The following is a 19,969-nucleotide window of genomic DNA, read 5'->3' as shown; positions in this document are numbered from 1 at the left end:
ACGTTTTATCATCACGCCTCACCAATGTCGCGTGACATCATACCCCCCCCCTCTCCTTCCCACTCCGGCGTCCCATCACGTCATCACACCCTGTCGTCCACCTCACCCCCTCTGCTCAAACTCACCAGTGTCGCATGACGTCACCCCTCCCTCCACTCTCTTCACTTCCGTCGACGTCCCGTGACGTAATCAACCGCTCCTTCTCACATCACCAGAATCTTACGTGACGTCAGTACTCCTCTCCCCAACAGCCAGCGTATCTGAGGTCATCAACCCCTCCCGTTCACCTCAAAGGCGTGGCGTGACGTCATTACCCCCCCCCCACCCCCCGACAGACGAACAAGCATATTTTGTAGAGGTGCACACATTTCAGTTTTTCAGTTTCATTCATTAGGTATAGCCCTGTGAGCCATGAGGCTCTTGACTCGGGTGCAACCGCAACAAACAAAACATGAACAAAGAACATCTTCAAGTGACGACGCGCAACAGAAACATCCAGGAAAAAATAGTCAAATCTTCCAGAAAAAATCACCGTATATCAACGCTGTGTGCAAAAATCCCAGTGGGATGCAAGTGTAACAATAACAACCATAAGACAATTTAGATAAAGTTATCAGGCTAACTCTGTACTTCAACAAACATGGCTTAACCATACGTTTTCGAAATCACCAAAATAAAGCTATAAAAACAATGTAACAGTGATCATAGGAACTGTGATTCAAATTTAACAATAAACGATATACCTAACATGCACGACCAAACTTTGCAGCCATAGCTGGCAGCATGAGTCACTCCATAACAGCAGGAGTATCAGCAGGAGCATCAATAATTTTCAATGCACCTTTCAAGTTCAGCACACTATAATTGAAACTCAAGATCATACTTTGCAGCAGACATCCGGAGCGGTGCATTTGATTTCAGGCCACTCTGCATAGCAGTGGCAGCAGGGGGTGTACAGCTCCTCAAGAGCAGTTTTGAGTGCAAATCTCACAGGTAGTGATCCAAGTTGCAGTTTATTTGGCGATATCATTCCAAACCCTGGGGGCATTAACAGCAAAGAACCTTCCTCCAGTATTTGTACGGCAATACGAAATGTGAAGCTGGTATATGAGCGAAGACCTTAGGTCGCATTTGTTCTTCAAAACAGTGAGGAGATCCAGCAGGTAGTTTGATGATTTTTTATAAGTACATCGTGAATAAATAAGATCTGATGCACAAGCCGTCGATCATTAAGAGATGTTAAGTTTGACCCAATGTAGAGATCACAGTGATGGGTCATATATGGGCAGTTCAATGCAAATCTTAAGGCTGAGTGATAAATTGGGTCAAGCTTCTTCAGTACAGTACTGGGGGCTGATTTATATACGATGTCACAGTAATCAAGTAGAGGAAGTATGGTAGCTTTTATCAATTTAAACTGAAAATAGGGGGGAAGCAATGCTTGTGTCGATACAGAAAACCAATTTTTAATGTCGTATTTTTACCAATAATGTGATCTTGAAAATTAAGTTTTTAATGAAAGATGACCTCAAGATACTTATACATCTTGACTTGCTCTATTTGATCATTATTTAAGGAATGTAATTAGGGAAAAATAACTGCTTTAGTCCTGGTGAGAAGCATAGCACCTTGGTTTTGGAGGTATTCAGGACCAGTTTAAGAGCAACGAGCTGATGTTGTAGTTTGTTAAAATCACCCTGGAGCTTAGCAATCACGTCATCCGGAGAGCGGCCAGCAGTAATCAGTATGGTGTCATCTGCAAACAGATTTACCCTGAAATGATCAAGGTCAGTGCCCAAGTCATTGACATGAGAGGGCCGAGGATGGGACCCTGTGGAACCCCTTTTGTCATCTTAACACTGTTTGACCTCCAACCATCTATGAATACAGTTTGGGTGCGAGAAGAGAGGTAATGTTTTAACCATTACACTGCATGTTTAGAGAAACGGAGGCAACTTAGTTTACTAAACAGGGTGTTGTGGTCGACTCTATCGAAGGATTTAGACAAGTCAAGAAAAAGACTGGCGCAGTAATGCTTATCATCAATGCTACTGTAAATGTGATTTAGAGAGTCTAATGCAGCAGATGTGGTGCTGTATTTTCTTCGGAACTCTGATTGGTTTCGATGTAAGAGATTGTTATCGGACAGGAAACTGCTAAATTGGTAGTTCAATAATTTTTCATCAACGGGGACAAAATTGAGATAGGTCGGTAGTTATTTGGATCATCTTTAGGGCCCCCTTTGTGAAGTGGACGAACAGGAATGTTTCCATTCTAGAGGTACCGATGCTTTTTTGCTGGACAGGTTGGAAATATGGGCTATAGGTTTGGACTGGTAGGAACCTCCTGGTTACACCAGCCCACGGGGGATTATTGTGTCCGTCGTGCAAGGAGGGGCTGGGTGGGGAGGGGCTGGGTGGGGAGGGTGGGGCTGGGTGGGAGGGGTGGGGCTGGGTGGGGAGGGGCTGGTCACCCCGTGGTGCCCTTATAAAATTCAACGTTTAACCTACTCACGCCGGCTTGTGCCCACCCTCACAGTCGGGCATATTTGCGGAATACACCACGCCGCCGTTGACCCTGGCCATTGACCGAGCAACCCAACGTTCCTACCAGCTCCCTCCGCAGGAATGCGTTTTATTTGGTGACCAACAGTTAGCAGAGCAAAGACGGGAATGCTATCTGCTCCAGTAGAGGAGGACCCTTTGAGGTAGGACGGTTGTTTCAGAACATTACTTTCGTGGATAGGCTGGAAACTAAATTCGTTTAATGTTTGGACAGGGGTGTAGGAAATTGCATGAGCAGGGGTGACTGCCAATACATTATCAAAAAGGTCACCAGCTTCAGAAAAATTAAGGCAAAAATTGTCGACTATTGTTTGGGGCTCTGACAAATAGTCCCCATTTCGGTTAAGCGCAATGGGAAGATTATCTGTGTTAGATGCCTTTTCGATGCATTTTACTGTTTTCCAGAAGACCTTGGCATTGCCATGTGATACCAGGAGAGTGGAGGAAAAGTAAGCATTTTTTGCATGCCGTATTTTTTTGACACATCTATTCCTTAAAATCCTGTACTCTAGCTAGTCACTGACCAAATTACTTTCATCAGCACATGCCCAAGCCTTGTCCCTAGTTTTCATGAGCTTAGTAATCAAAGGATCAAACCATGGTGGGCGGTTGCCTTTAATTTTTAATATAACCATTTCACGTAAACCCAAATATCGTGATGTTGCGTTGGTAGTGGTGCAACAAGCACAAATGACAAAACCTCAACGCTCTCCTGAAATGTAACTTCTCTAGAAGGCAGAAAACATTAATTCGGCGACGTTTTGAACATTGGACCATCTTCATATCGATATGCATTGCAGAAGGGCCATGCCCGAAACGCTTGCCAGTTATATATTGCAAATGTTGTGGGCGTTTGCTCTCCAATGCACTAGTGTGCTGAAGTAGTCACTAATTGGCACGTTTTGTTCACGTTAACCTTACTAATTGGCGGGTTAGCGACACGTTCATATATACGCGAGCATACCCCAAACAACAACAAAAAAAACCTTCATGATGTACAATGATATATTCTTTCCTCCGGGCGAGTGCTATTGCACGTAAAACCATCTCTGTCTTTGGCTCCGTGGCAGGGGCGGGGGGGAGGAAGTGTTGTATACGTACAACAAAGCAACAATAATGGTGCTCCTCTAGTTTTTTTGAAGTGAAAGCAACGAACACGGCTGCTGAGCACTGAGCGCCGTCGTTCATCCGCCACCGCTGTCGCTGGGCGTGGGAGGTCTCCTCCTCGTTCAGGAGCAAAGAACCTCTTCTGTAACCTCGCCGCCGTAATGCTACTTTATCGACCACAGCGCACGCATTTACTAACAGGGATAGTCTTGCTCGCCCCCGGTGATTCACGCTCACTCTCGCCTGCACACCCACCCCCTAATTGGCACTAAATGTACAATCAATACGATGGGGAGTGTCCTTCATTTTCACATCTGCACCTTTGCACTACAAAGGGGTTCGTTGGGTTCCCGATGGACGCCGCTGATGCATTTGTTCTTACTGTTTAATGCTCTCCCGCTCACGGTGGAAACCGAGCACGTATTAAATGTGTATACATAATTTAAAACGTTGTCGCTTATACTACGGTCAAAGGATGCTGCCATTGTGTTAATGGTCAGCACACTTGAACTTGCAATGCAGTGTTTTCCCGGTTTGATTCAGGTTTCTCCGGCACGGCGGGTACAATTGATGGACACATTTCTTAAAATCGCGCCCTGCGACTATGCACCCAGCTGCATTAACGGCTACACCGCAGTTAGTCGAACAACAGGTGGCGTGTGTTGTGGTGAAGTATGGTTACACACCGCTTCTAAGATGCCTGGAGAGTGTGGAAGAGGGGGAAAACGACATTTCAGTAGGAATATTTCTATCTCCCTCCAATGGGAGGCCATTCGCTCACCAATGGCATAAGCAAGACATTGCAAGGGGAAACCTTTACCTTTTCTTACTGCAGCTGAACTAAACAACTGGTGCATTATTCCTAAATTAAATGTGTTTTTTTTATTACATGATTGTCGTTGTGTTTGTCCTATGTTTTATTTCAATATTCTGGTTATAGTTTATTGACATTCGCAATAGAAATATTGATGTTACAATAATCTTTAATGTGCTTTGTTATGTTTTTTGTTGTATTTATATTTAGCTGTGATGCATTAGTTAATATTTGCATTCTTAACATCCGCCGTGTTTATTTTATTTGTGTGTACACTAGCCGTGTGAGAATTAAATTGGTTGGCGCATTATCTAATCAGTGGCGTCGCGTGCTTGGCATGGGTCTTTGAGCAAGGAATTAAATGGGCCCCTCTTTAAACGTCTCGCTCCCCTGTTCGTGGCTCAGCGCCTGGGTCTCTCTTGCAACACACTCACGTGAGTGATCACTTGACGCAGTGTTGAGAGCACTAGAATCGAATTCTGGTAGGGCGCCACGGTGGAAGGACGTTAACTACCTCGCCTGGTATACAGGAGGTTGTGGGTTCGATTCTGACGACTGTATATTTTTTAGTTTGCATGTTCACCCCATGGTCGCATGGATTGTTCTCCGGGTCCTCCGGTTTTTCAATCAACATTTAGAATCATGCGTTTAGAATATTTAGCTGCTATAAATTTCCACATGATAAGCCACTTCGTTGAGCTATCATTTTTTGGCCAGGTCGCTTATGAAAATAGCTATATAGCTCAGTGGGCCTTACCTGATCAAATAAAGAGTTTACAGTTTATATAATCGAGGCAGATAAGAGAACGTCGTTGGGTTTTGGATTACAGGCAATCCCAGGGCTTAATTTTCATGGATTATTGTTCAGGGCTTCCCAATCTCCAACTGCTTGTGAACATATTTTCCTGAGCTCAGCCACCGACATCTCTGGTGGAAATTAAGCCCTGGATAACGCAGATGGTGTTCTGTTGCTGTGGAGAACTGGGAGGGATTTACACTCCTTGGAGACACCTTTCTGTGCAATTAGCACAGTGATCGGTACAAGGTGGGGTGAGGTAGTGGAGGGGAGGAAGCAGCGTGGAAAACACTGCAGTTTGCATTGGTGGGGTGGAGGAAAGATGGGAGGTTGAGTGATGGGAATTAGTAATAAGCATGCAACGTTCCACCCCCTCTCCCAATCAGTCGCCACGATTTGGAGCCCTGATTCGCCGAACTATAATATTAGCATATTGTGTGATTATTATTTGTGCAAGTCCTAAATATTGAATTTTCACTTCGTGTGGTTAGATGCACCTCGCGAGCATAAGGCTTGATTTAATTGATTAAGCAATACCTAAAACATAACAAAGGTGTAACACATACGCAGGTAGGGAGTGTGAAGTGAACAAATGAAAGAAAACTACACGTAAACACAAACATAGACTTTTCATTTATCTGCTGCCATTGACTTTATAAACACCTTGTTATTAAAGGGACCTGAGTCATTGGAACATAACAAGATCACTCATTATGATAGCGGTCCAATTGAGCTGTTTGTGCAAACAATTACACAACAAGACACCAATCAAAACTTTGGAATTTTGAAACTATAGAGCGATGAACAATCCCTTTTGATGTTCTTGTCGAAATTAATCGCAAAACTGCACAGACCTCGTGCTGAATTCGTGCAACGTAATGGCAAAATTTTGAAAGAAATTTGCGATTGCAATCAAAGGAGAAGTGGATATAGAATAATGAGGTTTGCTATACAGGCATAGCACTTTTCAGTCCGAAAAGAATCAATGCATATTTCAAGCTCTTCAGAAAAGATGCGACATTGTACGGTAAAACACAGGATGAATAAAATGCAGGACCAGCATCTTGGCAATTGCCCAATATGTTTGCGTGTTGAACTTATTTCACACCGTACATTGCAAACCGTGCTGATCGGGGGAGCAGGAAGAAGGACAACCATTCAAACACAAAACACCGTTTTAAAGAATAAAGTTTTAAGTCTAGATTTAAAAGTGCATAACTCCAGTGGCTGCCTAATATCTGAAGGAAGAGCATTCAAGATGGCGGCAGAAGCGGATCTGAAAGTGCGCGATGGCAAGCCATAAGCTGCCGCTCTGAGGATGACCGGAGTTCGCTTGATGGTTCATGCTCCTTGACGAGATCAGCGAGGTATTGTGGTTCATTTGTGACAAGCACTTTGTGTGTAACACTGTGTAACAAAAAATATGTTTTTTGTTCCTGGGTAGTAAGTGTTATTTCCTAATTGCTTATGCCTCAAAAGTACAGAAAAGGCTATTATTCCCTACAAACTTTTATTTTATTACCAGGACAGTGATATTTTTAAATATACCTATTTTCCAGAACGTTACAGATAGATTAATTGCTGAGTAAACTTGGAGTAACTTCTAGAACATTCTAGAACTTTCCAGTAATATAAACAGTAGTATAAATACTGGGGCTTTAAACCCACCAGATCAGTTTAGGTCCAGCTAAGGGGATACATATCTAAAATTTTCTGAGATGGCATCAAGAGGCTGCAAGCATCCAGCAGACGTATTTTGCTATGTCTGCAGCCAATTTATTAAGACAAGAGCGAAAAAGTACTCTGTGGAAGCATCTGCTAAGATGTGCGAGGCCAACAAGGCATATTTCAGCATGCCTGTCAGGAATCAAGACGAACCCTGAGCACCTCATTTCACCTGCGAGCAATGCAAAACAACTCTGAAAGGTAAGATGGTCAATTGTTGCTGGGAATTTTATGTTATAAAATTAGTTAACATTTTTAATATTGTAAAAGTTTTTTTCTTTTTAAATGTTTTACAATTTTCAATGTTATTGAAAAAAGATATCATATATGAAAAATTTTGCGAGAATCTCTTGCACATTTGTCATGGGTGAAATCAATTTATTTTTGTAGGATGGTACATAGAGGAAAAGAGAGCTATGAAGTTTGCTATCCCCGGAATTTTGTGGGAACCCACTGACCACTCAAGCAACTGCTACTTCTGCATGGTGGACCCTTCCAAACGTGGGACTGGCTAGAATGCACCTGCTATCACGTATCCGGACTTTCCTTCATCCATCGCCCTGGTGCCACACTGCCATGAGCTCCCCGTACCCACTCCTCCGGAGAGAGAGCAGCCGTCTTTAGAAGACGTTGTAGATCCAGATGACAATTTCAGAGGTGGAGCTGTGGAGAGAAACCCATACTACCCCAACCAAAAATACCTCAATGACTTGATCAGAGATCTTGGTCTCACCAAGTCCAATGCCGAGCTTTTGATGTCTAGGCTCAAGCAGTGGAACTTGTTGGATGAATGTGTGCAAGTCGCAGATCAGTGGAAGCGTCACCAATCTTTTAGCAGCTTCTTCACCCGTCAAGATGGCCTCTGCTTCTGCCACAATGTGACCAATCTGTTCGAGGCAATCGGAATCGCCTGTAACCAGAATGAGTAGCGCCTTTTCTTTAACAGCTCAGCCAGGAGCCTCAAAGCCGTGCTGCTCCATAATGGTAACAAGTACCCGTCTCTTCCCCTGACTCACACGGTGCACCTCAAAGAGGATTACAACAGCATCAAGACCTTGCTGGATTTAATTTGGAGCTTTCGTGACTGCAGGAATTTTTCTTTAGTTCTTTCGGTAAAGTCACGTATAAAGATAAAATAATAAATAATAGTATTTAATTTATTATTTTATCTTTATACGAATAATAAATAATAGTATTTAATTTATTATTTTATCTTTATACGTGACTTTACCGAAAGAACCAAAGAATACCTTGCTGGATGCCTTGAAGTATGATGAGTATGGCTCGGAGGTCATCGGAGACTTCAAAATGGTGGCATTCCTGATGGGTCTCCAAGGCAGTTTTACCAAGTTTCCCCCTGCTGCGGCACCAAGGCGCACTACCACAGGCAGGACTGACCACAGCGGACCGAGTGGGAGCCACTGGTGGACCCCCGGAAGGTGCTGATGCCACCACTGCACATAAAATTGGGCCTTATAAAACAATTCGTCAGAGCTGTAGATAAGGAGTCGGCAGCCTTCCAGTATCTTTAAGACTTTTTCCCTAAGCTGTCTGAGGCAAAGGTCAAAGTCTGTGTCTTCGTCGGACCACAGATAAAGAAGATCTTGGAGTGCAATGAATTCCCCAAGAAGCTCACTAGTAAGGCGAAAGCGGCTTGGAACAGCTTTGTCGCAGTGGTTCGTGGCTCCCTGGGCAATCACAATGTCGAAAGCTATGTGGAGCTGGTTGAGACTGGTGAAGAACTACGGCACAATTGGCTGAAGGATGTCCCTCAAAGTTCATATCCTTGATGTTCATCTTGGTAAATTCAAGGAGAACATGGGAGCGTACTCGGAGGAGCAAGGCGAGCACATCCACGAGGATATACTGGACTTTGAACGCCGCTAACAAGGACAGTATAATGATAACATGATGGGAGACTACATTTGGGGGGCTGATTCGTGAAAGTGATTTACAGTATAATCGTAAATCTCAAAAAACTACTCACTTCTAAATCTTTTGCAGTCATTTTTGTATTACTTTAGTATAAATACATATAAATTCTGTTTCACGTTATTTTTTGCTGACTTCATGTGAACGAAAAGACACAAATTCTCCGTTTTCTCATTGATAATAGGTACATTTCTAAATATCAATGTCCTGGTCATAAAAGCTAAGTTTGTGATGAATAATAGCCATTTTCTATACTTTTTAGGCATAAACAATTACGAAATAAAACTTACTACCCAGGAACCAAAATTGCGTTACATGGCGTAATGAGTGCAACCTTAGAATGTACTGCTCAGCGAGCACTGGAGGGACATGGTCGGAGCTTGCAATACACGACACGTGCCAAAGACGTTCATACACGCTGCAGCTTGTCCACGATTCTACAAAATATTTCTGCGGGATCTCTGCAATCTCACGCTCCAACGCTACTGTCGCCATTGCGTAAGTCCATTGTATGCGAAGTGTGTGTGTATATATATGAATATATATATTTTTTCCAAGTGAACGGGTTTAAGCCAGTGGAGGTAGCTGTCAATCGTGCAGGGTGACTCTGTGGGCTTTGGTCTCCATACTGGCACTCAGCTCTCCCCTGTGCCCTCCAAGTAACTCGTTGTCTAGCGTGCGAGCAAATGCGAATCCACGTGAGGGTAGTCGGCCGATTGACTTATGCCGGTAACTTGGGACTCATCCCTCCTCGCAAACGAAGACTGCAGCGAGGACACCTGTTCTGCGGCTCACTGGCCCAAGTCCTAAACCACGAGGAGTAGGGTCGTAGTATCGGAGGGGCTGCGGGGGGCTGCGGGGGGATGCTCCTTCCCCCACCATCCCGCTGAATAGCTCAGTCCCCACTTCTAAAATTTTAACACTCAATTAAAATAAATTTGGTTCAATATCTAACACCAGTGCCATTCACACGCATTCATGGGCGGTGAGCGTTTGAGCGAAAAGCACGGCAGACAAAAGCAGATCTCTAAATTGTACATGCCCCCTTTAAACAGGGTTATGCCACAGGGTTGACGAAGAGTGTGGGGAATTGGATTTTGGGTCCTCATTATCTCACCACGGTGCCGAGATGTTAACTACCTCGCCTGGTATGCAGGAGCACCTGGGTTCTATCCCGCACCCTGACGCCTGTATATTTGAACTTTGCGTTTCGGTCTCCCCGTGGTCGCGTGGATTTTTCTCCGGTTCCTCTGCACTGTAAAAACCGAGACTGGGGTTAATTAATGTTTAGTAAATATATAAGAGTAGCCTATACATAAAAATAATGACTATGTGTAGTTTGGAATCACATTGAGCTGAATTCAACACATTTCTATTAGTTATTAATTGTATTTTACTCAATTTTGTTCGAATAAAATCAGCCATCAATAACTAAATTGAATTTAATTGTAGTTTATCAGGAAAGTGAAAAATGCAAAAAATTTATTAATTTTACTAATCGGGAGGTTTTTGAATTTAATAACGTTACACTTCCGCCCCAACTCGAGGCATTTTTTCGCGCCACGTGCATGTCAACCATCTTCTTCCACAGACACGTTTCAGGGACCGCCGTTCTCCCAAAGGTAAGACATGTTTTATTATTTTAGCGAACAATTTTTTAACAAAGGTGTGGTAGCAGTTGAACATTGTTTTATGTTACTGCATGTTACCAGCATGCCAATTTAACTGGCTGTAACGTATATCAGAATTAACTAGCACAACGTTAGGCCTTTGGAAGTCAGTCTGATTCGACTAAAAGCACGAGACTATAATTTTTGTTCCGCACACGAAAAAGTAACGTGCGTGATTAAAACTAGACTATATTCATTTGGATCACAGCGTGTACCGAACCAAAAGTCCTGTACCTGCCGTTACACCTCCAGTATATTATATCTTGGTATTGGTGTACGTACAGTATGCTAACGTTAGCTAGCTTGCCACCAGTCAGTTAGCGTCACCTTTACGTTGTGGCTAGCTTGTTGTGTAGTTGCTAGCTAGCTAGATGATGTGAGTGACAAGAAGTTGATGTGCTAAATTTGAGCATGAAAATTTGAATATTAAAAATAATAAAGAAGTATCTTGTAAATGTGATTATATTGTCCTCATGTGATTAAAGACCTGGTGGCCTTGCATCTGATACATGGACCTTTTTCTGCCTCAGGTTTTTGCTTATGGAATGGAAGTGTAAGATCTGCAAGTCTTTGTCTGCCACAAAGGGAAATCTACTAAAGCATTACAGACAACACGCAACATTTGGTTGTGGGCAATCCCAGCCATGCCTATATGACAGTTGCCCTTGCACATTTAAAACACAGAGTGCCCTTCGCACACATTTGTCCAGATACCATTCAGATGAAGAAAGTCTACGGTCAGGAAACATCTCTGCTTTTAAGTGTTTAGTTTGCAATGCTTGTTGTTCTATAGAGGACTACTTTCAGCATATTGGAAATCATCTGAAGAGCCACGAAACTGTCTTTTGTGTATTTGAAGGATGCAGCTTTCAGACAAATATATACAATACATTTCTAAAACACAAAAGCAGAAGACAAAGATCCTATTCTTTGAGTGATTTGAAGAAAGACGTGTATGAGAGTCGCCATAATCAGACTGTTGACCATTCTGATTTGCCAGAGGCCAGTGATGGTGAGGGCACTAGTTTATATTGTGATCAGGAAAGTGCATCATACTTAGTTCTTCAAAGAATTGGCTTCTGCTGAAGCTAGAAACCATCTATAATGCCTCAGTGAAGTGCATTGATGCCTTGGTTGAAGACCTTCAGTTCATTTCATCTTCAGTATCAGTTGCAGTTGTTAGAAACATACTAGATTCAATATTGAAGGTGAATAAATGTATTGTTGACCAGGCCATCGTAACTGAATTGTCAGAGCAGTTGTGCAACTTCCATCCCATTAGTACAGCACTTGGAGCAGGTGGTCCACTTGGTTCGGCTTTTAAGAGAAGAAAGTATTTTAAGGTGCATTTCCAGTGTGTTGATAGCATTGAATATATTATTGATACTGAAAAGACCTTTCAATATGTGCCTATTCTCCAGACTTTGCAGGAAGTCTTGAAGAATAAAGACATTGCAGAAATAATTGTATCCAGAAAATCAAATAGTAATAGATATATTAAGTGAATTTTTTATGGAAAATCCTTCAAGCAAAATGTATTTTATGCTTGGGAAGAAACAAGACTGTTTATAATCCTTTACGTTGACGATTTTGAGGTGTGTAACCCACTAGGAACTTCGAGAAAAAAACACAAAATAACAGCTGTTTATTGGGTTTTGGAAAATGTTCCAACAACGTTGCAATCTGCATTAACGTCAATACACCTAGCTTTACTTTGCAAAGCTGTCATCATTTGTGGATGAAGGCCATGGGGATTGTGGTAAAGGAATGCCAAAGACTGGTTCAGGTATTGCTCACAGCTAATGTTAGCTGTGGCCAGGGATCGAACTCAGATAAACAGGCATGTAGCAATGGTTGCATGGTGACCGGAATATTCAATGTTCCTCGACAAATCGATGCATCGCCACGCCACTGTGTATCTTTTATTCTGTTCTAATATTCTGTTATATCATGTATTTTTTTTATATTTCGCCACTTGTATAGCGCTTGGCGAGTGGCAGCAGTGGCAGTCGTGGCACTGCAAGAAAATACAAGCGCAGCTGGCTGTGACAGTGCATGTGCTGAGTGAGCTAATGAGTAAAAAAAAACGTTTTAAAAGAAACTTGCTCTCACCTGTCTTGGCTCCCAGAAATGAACCTTGTTAAGGCAAGCCACGTGACTGCACATAATCAGAGAATGTGGTATTGAATTGGGCCAGGATTATCAGCATCAACGGGTGTCGCTAATGCAACGTGCCATATTTCAAACGGAAGCATATCAACATGACATCTGCCGCCCGAGCGCATAGCGCGTGTTAAAAGCGTATGGGACGGGCGCGCGCACGGGGTCTGCTGCGCTCGGGAAAGGTTCACATGGCCCCATGCTGAGAGAGAACACGGATGGCGCGCAGATGTTTTTTTTTATTCATGCACAGATGCGTTCACGTGTGCCGTGCGCGGCAGATTTTGCACTATTTGAGAAAAAGAAAAGAGACTGATGGAATTTAATGCCAACCCGGGGAATTACGAAATTATGCAATAGAAATAAACAACACGGAACACAAACAGACGTAATACACATTTTCGTTGATCATTTCACCAGTTATCAGTTTAATTACTTGACTTATTAAATAGCAGGAATATATTTGGGGGTTATTGGGGAGAGTATCTCCTCTGCTCCCGTGTGTGTTGCTGAATGGGAGGTGATCGGTGGGGATCGGTGACGTCATCGGCATCATCATTCACATCACGTTGGGCGTGGCTTGCAGGGGGGTTTCCTGCCTTCGGTAAGCAGCACATCTGGAGGTGGCTGCTGCCATTATTACACTGGTCTACAATTTTTTAGAGGTCATACAACCGCTTGTGTTGCGATCGAAAATGTCATGGTTTTTTGTTATTTTCTTTGAACCTATCTACGTGAGTTTACCAAAAGACCCAAAGAATATTAATTCCTGAAGTCACGAAAGCTTTAAGTCAAGCTTTGCCTTACTCTTGGGTAGTTCCATATCTCTGACAAGGTCTTTCAGTTCATCTTGTGTTATGAGGTGTGGTTCAGAGGAGAAAGATGGGAGAAAATCTGGGTCATGTGACCTTGATGGTTCAGGACCAAAAGTTTAATCCTCTTCCTCGTCTGACTCAAGTGAGAATTATTCTGGTGCATCAGGAACTGGCAGTCCTTCTTCGTGGGGTACTGGGCGTATATCTAATGGAATGTTTAGTTAATGCACAGTCCACTTTTTCTTCTTTGACACACCTTTCCAAAATGGAGGCGCCATGCAGAAGTAACAATTGCTGATATGATCTGTTGGCGAGGATTTGTTGTAAAAGTATTGCAGCATATGTGTGGGGCCCACATCTTGTCCTGATCTCCGATTTTGCAACCATAGTGGTTATACTGCACTTTTGTGATGCAAAAGTCACTTCACCATAAACATAGCAGAAGTTATCTGCTTTGTTCACACAACTACGAGGCATCGCTGCTCACTTTGGCTAAACGGAAATGTGTCCCTTTACAAAATCAAACACTGACAAATAAGAGAGCACGACACTGTTGGATTTCTGGAGCTGATATCGGGCAATTTGTTTAGCAGAGGGATGTCAGCAGAATTATGATTGCATCATCCATGACTTCTAGGAATAACATGATGCAATTCATATCATGTATGACGCAATACCAGGTTCAGATTGCATCATTCATTGTTTTGCTAAAAAAGCAAGCACTGTCCAAACCCAGTCATAGATTTATTCATAGATTCAGTCAAATATGTATTTTAGTCATTTCTGGTTTAAATTGAGATCCCTTCCTTTTAAAACTCGTTTATCCTCCGCCATTCCCAAGTCAGGAGTGGTATACACTGACCCAGTAGCATATCTTGAAAAAATTAACCCGTAAAAACAAAGATTTTCACTATAAATCCTTTATATGCGTGGCGGCTAGAGTCCTCTCGTCCTTTGGCTTAAGATGGCTGCCACCTATGGGTCAGATGATTGCCTGGCACCATTAAGCAATTGGTAATTAAATATAATTTATTTTTTCCTAAAAAGTGTAAAAATTTTGGGAAAAATTTTCACGAAAATTAATTGTCACGCACAACGAGTCTGTGTGGAAAATGTCAGCTCGATTGGATCACGGGAAGTGGGTTAAAAAACGACCGAAATATTTGCACGGTCGTAAGCGCGCAAGCAAGCGAACTTAATATAAACGATTTAAATAAAAAACGATCGAAAGATTTGCACGGTCGTAAGCGCGCAAGCAAGCAAGCAAGTGAACTTAATATAAAGGATTTAAAAATAGAGCCAATCAACACTTTTAAGCATCATTTTCAATGGCCCAGGATTAGTGAAGTTGGACTAGATTTATTTCGGAAGCATTTTGGCTGTAGACCAGTGTTATTAAAGGGGCCCGAGTCATTTACCGCGCAAAAAATAAAAATACTCAAATCCATTATCAATAACACTTTGGTCTCAAAAGGAAAATGTATAACAGGTTATGTTTCGGCCAATGGCTCTTGTTCATAGCAAATAGATAGGCAAGAGAGATAGAGTGGATAATTCATTAATCGGCTAATCATCCCAGCTCTACACACAACAGTGAACACAAGTGGAGTAGAACAATCTAACATATTTGGTGCACAGCACAAACAATACAGCCGCTCATTCGCTGTGCCAGAATTCACAGTTGCCAGCTAACAGTTACCCCAACAGCCTGTCTAGGATATGCAGGGGATCGTTATCTTTATCTTTCTGTGTACAAGCAGTTTAGTATTTACCTGTACTAATGTGCAGTGTATGCTTGGCTACATGAATACGAATCAAACACGTCCAGCACGCAGTACCGCCCCTGGTGCAGTCTGGAGGCAAGGCTCGGTGGATCACGCAAATTTGTGGAACTCCCAAACCTGCTGGACTGCGAGTTAGCCAGGAGATGGCAGTACAGCAAGTTGGTTCATGAATCCGTCTGTGCGAACCTTGAGTGTATGCGTGGGTTCTCTCCGTGTCCTCAGTTTCCTCCCACATGCAACTACTAAAACGGGAATTGAGTCCTCCTTAAGGGGCCAAAGAGCACCGAGACTCAGCAAGACTATCCTCATTAAATAAAAGGCATTGTAGTGCACACATAAATATGGACATTACATATTCTCTTACGAGTAGGCTAAATGAGTTAGAAGAGCTCTTTGACACCTATAAGTTCGCCCGCCACCACAAACAACGCGCACCAGTCAACTTACTGCTCACCGCCCCTATCACATTGCAACACGGATCGAGTTAAAAGGCAAAGACAAATTGCCCAATGTGTCTTAGAAGCTTTGGACTGCAGGTCTATTGTGAATTTCTATACCGCGGTGAAAACGGTTCATATCCACATTATATTTCCAGCATGTACATGTCTCGCTTGTATAGGGTGGGCTGGCCATTGAATAAAGATGGTAACAGCGTCGCGCGACACTTTCAGGTATGCTTCTGCAGCCGTCTGGAACGCTTTTCCTTCCGATATTAGGAGGCCCCTGGGGCTGTGCAATTTTAAATAATCTATATTAAAAACTCATTTGTTTAGAACTGCTTTTTTTGTTTAGTTTTGTTGTCCTTCCCACGCACCTCCGATTAGCACAGTTGGACATACACAGAGTTGCTTTTGTCCTTTAGTTCTATCAGTTAATTTTTACAATACAAATGTGTCGGGACTTCCCACTCACCTTATACCTACTATAATCACCCAGAAATGTCCTTCACGCTCGTGACGTCACTCCACATCGACCAGCCCCCCTCATTAATGTTCATGAGCAGGTGACGTCCTCCAAATAGACACCCCCCCACCCCTCCTCATTAATAATCATGAGCGGGTGACGTCACTCAACATCGAACAGTCCCCTCATTAATAATCATGAGCAGGTGACGTTCTCCGAATGGACACTCCCCCATTATTATTACCTACTATAATGAGCCAAGAATGTCTGTGTGCATCGCTCGTGACGTCACTCCACGTCGACCAACCTCCGTCATTAATAATCTTGAACAGGTTACGTCCTCCACATGGACCCCCCTCTCATTAATAATCATGAGCAGGTGACGTAACTCCACATCGAATAGCCCCCCTCATTAATAATCATAAGGTGACGACCTCCAAATAGACACACCCCCACCATTAATATTAATTAGCGGGTGACGTCACTCCACATGGGGGGGGGGGGCGAGGCGCCTCCTTCCCCCTCTTCAGCATCAACTTACAACCCTCACTACAAAGGCAGAACCCTGACCCGACCCAGCCAAGGTCCTCGGGTACCTACCCACGGGGCTGCTCGGACCCAACCCAGCCAAGGTCCTCGGGTCCAGCTCCAGGTCTTCAGGGTGGCTTCTTTGAGTCGTCTAGTGGACGACAACTACCGGGCCCGTTCAGGGGTCCGGCTTTTATCCACGGTCCCAGCTCACTCCACCCCTAGCCACGCCTTCCTTCTGGAACCTTCCCGAGGGACCTGGAGTGTGACATCATCCCCCAGCCCCCTTTTTGGGGGTCTGGGGTCTGCACCCCTGGTCACGATGCTCCCTGGGGATTACCTCGGCCCAACTGCCCGACTTCATCTAACTATCCGGCTCAGCCTCTCTTTCGCCCCCTGTTGACACGGGGCCGGTACTGCCAGCTAAGAGTAGTGGTGATCGCGCATCACGCCCAACAATGCCACTAGATCACCCCCCCCCCCCCCTATCGTAGCACCCAGCCATCCCAGCTGTCAACTCTCCCCACAAGAACATTGCAATATACATAACTAAAGTACGTGTGCCTAAAAAACAGCAACAACAAGAACCAAACATAAATACCTCAGCTCACCTTTACCTCAGCTCACCTTTACACTATATACATACATACCAAATGGCGCACACGCGACCGCACACGCCTCCGCCCCAGCACACACGCAAGCCATAGCAACGATGATGCGTCCGACCGTCGACAAAATAAAGGTAAAGACGGCCACTGACCGAGATGATCCGCTGGCTGCAATGAGGTGTACGAGGTGAGAGCAGGGGCCGAGTGTGTGTGGTGCCACGACTTGCCTGAGGCCGCCGTGGAGCCGAGGGTGATCGATGAGCCAAATACCGTGGCCCGGAGATGCGACGTCGAGGTGCCCGGCAGCCCAACGACACGTGTCCTCATCGTCCACAGTTGTAGCAGGTGACGAGGACTGTGTCCGGCCGCGGAGATGCCTGTCCCCGCTGTCGGAAGTCCCATTGTCGCAGGCGATCGTCGGCTCTCCACCCCCTGGCCTGAGTCAACGCAAAGGCCTGGTTGGGTTGTGACTCCTCCGACGAACTGCAGGTTTTTGCCGGCGAAGTACAGAACGCGAGACCAGTCTCCCGCCGGAGGAGCAAGTGCGCCTGGATGCATTTTGCGGCATGCAGGGAGCACAGGTCTCCGTCATCCACGGCATGTATAACCACATGCAAATCCCGTGCCAGTGCCAGCATTTTTTCCAAAACGAGAGTGTCGATGCCCTCGTGGTCCATGCGGAGAAAGGCGGCCTTCGCCAGGGCTAGCAACAAGCTGCGGAAGGCGAGGGGAGTTTCAGACTCACCCTTCCTCCGAGCAGCCAAACGGTGCTACGTTTCCGATGGCGGCCCGTAGATTTCGGCCATTCGTTGCAGTGCCTGCTGCAGCGTTGTACGATCCGCCCGTGGAATCGTGATGACGGCGGCAATGGCGTCATCGTCGAAGGCGGCCAGGAGCGCTCGAAGCGCCCTCTCCTCTGTCCACCCCGCCATCTTGCGATGTGAGATGAAGCGCCGCTGAAAAGCTGCCCAGTCGCCTCCCGCCACGGAGAATTCCTTGAGGATGGGCAGACATTGGTGGATGGAAGGCACGCGTCCCACGAGCAGTCGCTACTCATCACTTTTGGCGGGAACTGCACCGGTCGCTCCGCCAATGACACGGCGATCTCTGATTGGCGTGGACTGTGACCGGATGTTGCATATGTCCCATGATGCCCTTGGCTTCTGGCGGAAACTCCCCCAACTTCAGCGGAGTTTCAAAATCTTGGGCGGGAATTTCATAACCGGTGGCTGTAATGGCCGTTGCCTGGAGGCCCGCTCCGCCCTCCTCCGCCGTTGGCTCCCAGTGATGAATTTCGTCGAGGATGGAGATCACGGCATGTAGGAGTTCGGCGAGGCAGGAGTGCACCGCCCGAAGCACTCTTCCCGACGGTGGTGACCTGCCGGGTGGCCGGGCAGACTGCAGCTCGGCCGGCAACACTTTGTCGCCTTCTGCCGGGGTTGTCAACCCCGGGGCAGTTGTCTCGTCTGCCTCTTTGTCCAGGGCCCTGGTGCGTATTTTCCTCCTCGTTTCCATGATAACTAGTTATTTGGCCACTTCTGTCACCAATTGTAGTAGGTATGAACGGATGGAGACTTCTCTGGAGGCAACACGTTTATTATACAACTAGCTTTACTACCCGGCTTTGCCCGAGCCTTGGATTCTTGTCTTGGATTAATACACGGCCTACGCAGAGAGTGGGGGGGGGGATGCGTGATGTCAGCAGGCACACTGTGTAACGCTGCCGCATGCGGGTGACATGACAGAGATGTGACGTCACTGCTCACTTGCGTGCAAAATATATCCATCATTGTGCCCCCCCCCGCCCCCCAAAATACAAAAGTCATTTTTTATACTTTTTACATTGTGTACAGTCTGGAAGCTACCCACATGCCAAATTTCAAGTTTGTTGCATGTCGGGAAGTATGCTAAACATTTTGAACAGACACACATATTCACAAATTTCCATTTTATATATATAGATAACAATAACAGCTTAACACAAAGGGGTTACGGCCCCTTCAACCCGATATCCTAAGGAGGTATGTCATCCACACTGGCGTGCCCTACACACTGGGAGATTCGCTCACTAAGGGTCCTCCGGCTAGCGGGACCTAGGGAGGCTATTCTGAGCCGACCCAGCCAAGGTCCTCGAGTCCGGCCCCGGTTCCAGGTCTTCAGGGTGGCTTCTTCGAGTGGATTTTATACAGAGTCCCTGCTCACTCCGCCCCTAGCCACGCCTTCCTTCTGGAACCTTCCTGAGGGACCTGGAGTGTGACGTCAGCCCCCAACCCCCTTCTTGGGGGTCTGGGGTCTGCACCCCTGGTCACGATGCTCCCTGGGGATAACCTCGGCCCAATGGCCCGACATCATCTGTCCAGCTCAGCCTCTCTTCCGCCCCCTGCTGACACGGGGCCGGTACTACCGGCTAAGAGTCGTGGTGATTGCGCATCGCGCCTAACAATGCCACTACACGTACATCTGTGCTCCACTCCTTCACCAACCCACAACGACCGGCAAAAGGTGGGTATGTTCAAATAACCCCCACGACCCATGTACCGTACATATATTTGCTAGAATTCTA

The sequence above is a fragment of the Lampetra fluviatilis genome, chromosome 1, assembly GCF_964198595.1.
Source record: "Lampetra fluviatilis chromosome 1, kcLamFluv1.1, whole genome shotgun sequence".
NCBI lineage: Eukaryota > Metazoa > Chordata > Hyperoartia > Petromyzontiformes > Petromyzontidae > Lampetra > Lampetra fluviatilis.
This window is presented reverse-complemented; position numbering follows the sequence as displayed.